This window comes from Pongo pygmaeus, chromosome 15, assembly GCF_028885625.2.
Source record: "Pongo pygmaeus isolate AG05252 chromosome 15, NHGRI_mPonPyg2-v2.0_pri, whole genome shotgun sequence".
Lineage (NCBI taxonomy): Eukaryota > Metazoa > Chordata > Mammalia > Primates > Hominidae > Pongo > Pongo pygmaeus.
In genome coordinates this window covers 26,274,396-26,280,395 of record NC_072388.2, presented here as the reverse complement: position 1 = coordinate 26,280,395, position 6,000 = coordinate 26,274,396, and the positions used below count along the sequence as shown (strand labels likewise).

The 6,000-nt window shown below is 40.2% G+C and overlaps 1 long non-coding RNA gene across 2 annotated transcripts in view; it reads left to right on the top strand.

The window, feature by feature from the left end:
* The first annotated feature begins 3,280 nt into the window (after window positions 1-3,280).
* LOC134738136 (uncharacterized) overlaps window positions 3,281-6,000 on the top strand; it is a 192,531-nt gene continuing 189,811 nt past the window's right edge. Inside the window, exons 1-2 of one of the 2 annotated variants that reach the window (XR_010123687.1) lie at window positions 3,281-3,392; window positions 3,614-3,772. This is a non-coding gene — a long non-coding RNA (uncharacterized LOC134738136). Of the gene's footprint in view, window positions 3,773-6,000 lie in introns of both variants that reach the window. The other variant, XR_010123686.1, reaches the window with a different exon arrangement.

Sequence of the window (6,000 nt, the reverse complement as noted above, 5' to 3'; positions counted from 1 at the left end):
CTGGATTACATTGATTGATTTGTGTATATTGAACCAGCCTTGCATCCCAGGGATGAAGCCCACTTGATCATGGTGGATAAGCTTTTTGATGTGCTGCTGGATTCGGTTTGCCAGTATTTTATTGAGGATTTTTGCATCAATGTTCATCAAGGATATTGGTCTAAAATTCTCTTTTTTTGTTGTGTCTCTGCCAGGCTTTGGTATCAGGATGATGCTGGCCTCATAAAATGAGTTAGGGAGGATTCCCTCTTTTTCTATTGATTGGAATAGTTTCAGAAGGAATGGTACCAGTTCCTCCTTGTACCTCTGGTAGAATTCGGCTGTGAACCCATCTGGTCCTGGACTTTTTTTGGTTGGTAAGCTATTGATTATTGCCACAATTTCAGCTCCTGTTATTGGTCTATTCAGAGATTCAACTTCTTCCTGGTTTAGTCTTGGGAGGGTGTATGTGTTGAGGAATTTATCCATTTCTTCTAGATTTTCTAGTTTATTTGCATAGAGGTGTTTGTAGTATTCTCTGATGGTAGTTTGTATTTCTGTGGGATCGGTGGTGATATCCCCTTTATCATTTTTTATTGCATCTATTTGATTCTTCTCTCTTTTTTTCTTTATTAATCTTGCTAGCAGTCTATCAATTTTGTTGATCCTTTCAAAAAACCAGCTGCTGGATTCATTAATTTTTTGAAGGGTTTTTTGTGTCTCTATTTCCTTCAGTTCTGCTCTGATTTTAGTTATTTCTTGCCTTCTGCTAGCTTTTGAATGTGTTTGCTCTTGCTTTTCTAGTTCTTTTAATTGTGATGTTAGGGTGTCAGTTTTGGATCTTTCCTGCTTTCTCTTGTGGGCATTTAGTGCTATAAATTTCCCTCTACACACTGCTTTGAATGCATCCCAGAGATTCTGGTATGTTGTGTCTTTGTTCTCGTTGGTTTCAAAGAACATCTTTATTTCTGCCTTCATTTTGTTATGTACCCAGTAGTCATTCAGGAGCAGGTTGTTCAGTTTCCATGTAGTTGAGTGGTTTTGAGTGAGATTCTTAATCCTGAGTTCTAGTTTGATTGCACTGTGATCTGAGAGATAGTTTGTTATAATTTCTGTTCTTTTACATTTGCTGAGGAGAGCTTTGCTTCCAAGTATGTGGTCAATTTTGGAATAGGTGTGGTGTGGTGCTGAAAAAAATGTATATTCTGTTGATTTGGGGTGGAGAGTTCTGTAGATGTCTATTAGGTCCGCTTGGTGCAGAGCTGAGTTCAATTCCTGGGTATCCTTGTTGACTTTCTGTCTCGTTGATCTGTCTAATGTTGACAGTGGGGTGTTAAAGTCTCCCATTATTAATGTGTGGGAGTCTAAGTCTCTTTGTAGGTCACTGAGGTCTTGCTTTATGAATCTGGGTGCTCCTGTATTGGGTGCATATATATTTAGGATAGTTAGCTCTTCTTGTTGAATTAATCCCTTTACCATTATGTAATGGCCTTCTTTGTCTCTTTTGATCTTTGTTGGTTTAAAGTCTGTTTTATCAGAGACTAGGATTGCAACCCCTGTCTTTTTTTGTTTTCCATTTGCTTGGTAGATGTTCCTCCATCCTTTTATTTTGAGCCTATGTGTGTCTCTGCACGTGAGATGGGTTTCCTGAATACAGCACACTGATGGGTCTTGAGTCTTTATCCAATTTGCCAGTCTGTGTCTTTTAATTGGAGCATTTAGTCCATTTACATTTAAAGTTAATATTGTTATGTGTGAATTTGATCCTGTCATTATGATGTTAGCTGGTTATTTTGCTCGTTAGTTGATGCAGTCTCTTCCTAGTCTCGATGGTCTTTACATTTTGGCATGATTTTGCAGTGGCTGGTACCGGTTGTGCCTTTCCATGTTTAGCGCTTCCTTCAGGAGCTCTTTTAGGGCAGGCCTGGTGGTGACAAAATCTCTCAGCATTTGCTTGTCTGTAAAGTATTTTATTTCTCCTTCACTTATGAAGCTTAGTTTGGCTGGCTATGAAATTCTGGGTTGAAAATTCTTTTCTTTAAGAATGTTGAATATTGGCCCCCACTCTCTTCTGGCTTGTAGGGTTTCTGCCGAGAGATCCACTGTTAGTCTGATGGGCTTCCCTTTGATGGTAACCCGACCTTTCTCTCTGGCTGCCCTTAACATTTTTTCCTTCATTTCAACTTTGGTGAATCTGACAATTATGTGTCTTGTAGTTGCTCTTCTGGAGGAGTATCTTTGTGGCGTTCTCTGTATTTCCTGAATCTGAATGTTGGCCTGCCTTACTAGATTGGGGAAGTTCTCCTGGATAATATCCTGCAGAGTGTTTTCAACTTGTTTCCAGTCTCCCCGTCACTTTCAGGTACACCAATCAGATGTAGATTTGGTCTTTTCACATAGTCCCACATTTCTTGGAGGCTTTGCTCGTTTCTTTTTATTCTTTTTTCTCTAAACTTCCCTTCTCGCTTCATTTCATTCATTTCATCTTCCAGGGCTGATACCCTTTCTTCCATTTGATCGCATCGGCTCCTGAGGCTTCTGCATTCTTCATGTAGTTCTCGAGCCTTGGTTTTCAGCTCCATCAGCTCCTTTAAGCACTTCTCTGTATTGGTTATTCTAGTTATACATTCTTCTAAATTTTTTTCAAAGTTTTCAACTTCTTGGCCTTTGGTTTGAACATCCTCCCGTAGCTCGGAGTAATTTGATCGTCTGAAGCCTTCTTCTCTCAGCTCGTCAAAGTCATTCTCCATCCAGCTTTGTTCCGTTGCTGGTGAGGAACTGCATTCCTTTGGAGGAGGAGAGGTACTCTGCTTTTTAGAGTTTCCAGTTTTTCTGCTCTGTTTTTTCCCCATCTTTGTGGTTTTATCTACTTTTGGTCTTTGATGATGGTGATGTACAGATGGGTTTTTGGTGTGGATGTCCTTTCTGTTAGTTTTCCTTCTAACAGACAGGACCCTCAGCTGCAGGTCTGTTGGAGTACCTGGTCGGCCGTGTGAGGTGTCAGTCTGCCCCTGCTGGGGGGTGCCTCCCATTTAGGCTGCTCAGGGGTCAGGGGTCAGGGACCCACTTGAGGAGGCAGTCAGCCCGTTCTCAGATCTCCAGCTGCGTGCTGTGAGAACCACTGCTCTCCTCAAAGCTGTCAGACAGGGACATTTAAGTCTGCAGAGGTTACTGCTGTATTTTTGTTTGTCTGTGCCCTGCCCCCAGAGGTGGAGCCTACAGAGGCAGGCAGGCCTCCTTGAGCTGTGGTGGGCTCCACCCAGTTCAAGCTTCCTGGCTGCTTTGTTTACCTAAGCGAGCCTGGGCAATGGCGGGCGCCCCTCCCCCAGCCTCGCTGCCGACTTGCTGTTTGATCTCAGACTGCTGTGCTAGCAATCAGCGAGACTCCGTGAGCATAGGACCCTCTGAGCCAGGTGCGGGCTATACTCTCCTGGGGCACCGTTTCCTAAGCCCATCTGAAAAGCACAGTATTCGGGTGGGAATGGCCCGATTTTCCAGGTGCCGTCTGTCACCCCTGGAAAGGGAACTCCCTGACCCCTTGTGCTTCCCGAGTGAGGCAATGCCTCGCCCCAGCTTCGGCTGGCGCACGGTGCACTCACCCACTGACCTGCGCCCACTGTCTGGCACTCCCTAGTGATATGAACACGGTACCTCAGATGGAAATGCAGAAATCACCTGTCTTCTGCGTCGCTCGTGCTGGGAGCTGTAGACTGGAGCTGTTCCTATTCGGCCATCTTGGCTCCTCCGTCAGCCATTCTTAAAGGATCACAGAAAACAGCAGTGTTCGGCAATTGTGAGTAGAAAATTGTTGCCTTTTTTTTCCCAAAATTAATAAAAATAATCGATTTTTAAACTCTTAGATAATGAGCTAGCTGTCCATCATTATAGAATATTGTAACATAATTTGAAAAAAGAATTACACGATTTAGCATAAAAGGAAGCAGCAGAACAAGCACAAAAGTAGGCACTAGGCAGAGAATTCCTGCCTTCAAGAACAGTCTACTCCAAATATTTTATGTTATGGATCAAATTTAACTCTCCTTACCTAAGTTTTCTCATTTTTAAAATAGCAAAATAATAGAACATGAATTATAGATTTGTAGAAATGATTAAGCAAAATAATTAAGATGGAGTACGTAGAACAATGTAGAAAGTTTGTGTAACAAAACATTCAGTAAATGTAAGCCATGAGTACAAGCACTGCTACTATCACCACTGCTACCACTATTACCTCTGCTACCACCACTACCACTACTAGTACTACTACAATTTTGAAAAATATTGAATATTTAGCACTCTCCTAGGTTTTTATAGTACTATCCACAGCAAGCAAACTTTTATTCTTTGGCTAGTGGTTCCAATAAGAGAAATGAAAATTATGCTATCCTAAACACACATTTTGTGTAGATTTTGGCAAGTCATGTGACAAATTTTCCCAAGTTATCCTTTTGAAGAAGAATTGTATATGTAGCTTGGATGATAGCATGGATATTCTGATTTCTAGTATACTGAACGTGCTCATAGGCCAAAGCATGATGACTAATGGATCGATGTCCATTTTGAGACATTGTGTTATATACAGCAAATGCAAGCTTTTTTAATAGGAAGAGTTTCCTTCATAGCATGCATAAGATTCAGTCAGCTGTGTGCTCATAAAAAAAGAATGAATGAAGGAAAGAAAGAATAGAATCAAAGAGAGAAAAAAGCTCCTGATATGTAGAATATTTGGCAATTATTGTTGTAAATACTTTCCCATGGCCACTTTCTTTTTTTTCTTTCCTATAACTTCTATTCAGAAATAATTTTAAGCTTACAGAAAAGTTACAAAAAAAAAAGCAGTACAAAAAACATACAAATACCGTTTACCCAATTTCACACATTTAATCTACCAAACTACCAACATGACCTCATGTTGTGAAGAGATTAGCTCTCGTGAACCAATATGAGATAATAATAGCACACCAGTAGATTCAGCCTTCCACAATAAAATTTATAATGTTTTATTACTAGCATTTATGGGAAACTTACTTTATGCCAGGCACCTTGTACTATCTCATCTAATGCTCCTAACAACAAAAGGAAGTATAAGCTATTCACATCCTCATTTTACTAACAGGGAAACTTTTGATGTCCAGATTGGGTAACTTGCCACAGGTTACAGCTAGTCAAAGGAAGAGTCAACAGCTTTTACATTCAGGCCCAGGCTTTTGAGACTACCCCTGCAGTTTCTCCATGCTTATCACAATTTGGAGTAGTCAGAACTAATGAGATACTAATACGGTGTACTATATGATGAAGTGGTCTTTACAGGCACAATTGTAACCCTTCAAAAGATAAATGTTAAGAGTTAGAAGGCTGAGGCAAACACAGATTCCAAATAAAAATCATACAAATGGGATAGGAGGAAGATATCAGAATCTTTAAGAAACTTAAACCAATTAACAAGCAAAAGCAAACAACCCATAAAAAGGTAGGCAAAGGACATGAACAGACACTTTTCAAAAGAAGATATACATGAAACCAACAAGCATATGAAAAAATGCTGAACAGCACTGGTCATTAAAGAAATGCAAATCAAAACCACAATGAGATATCATCTAAAAAGTAAAAAAATAACAGATTTGCAGGTAAGGCTGCAGATAAAAGGAACACTTATGCACTGCTAGTGGGAATGTAAATTAGTTCAGTCACTGTGGAATGCAGTCTGGTGATTTCTCAAAGAACTCAAGCAGAATTAGCATTCGACCAGCAATGCCATTACTGGATATATACTCAAAGGAATATAAATCATTCTACCATAAAGAAAGATGCATGCATATGTTCATCGCAGTAGTATTTACAATAGCAAAGACGTACAATTAACCTAAATGCCATCAGTGGAGGATTGGGTAAAGAAAACGTGGTTCGCATACCCCATGAAATAGTACACAGCCATAAAAAGAACAAGATTATGTTCTTTGCAGCAACGTGGATGGAGCTGGAGCTCATTATCCTAAACGAAATAATGCAAGAAAAGAAAAA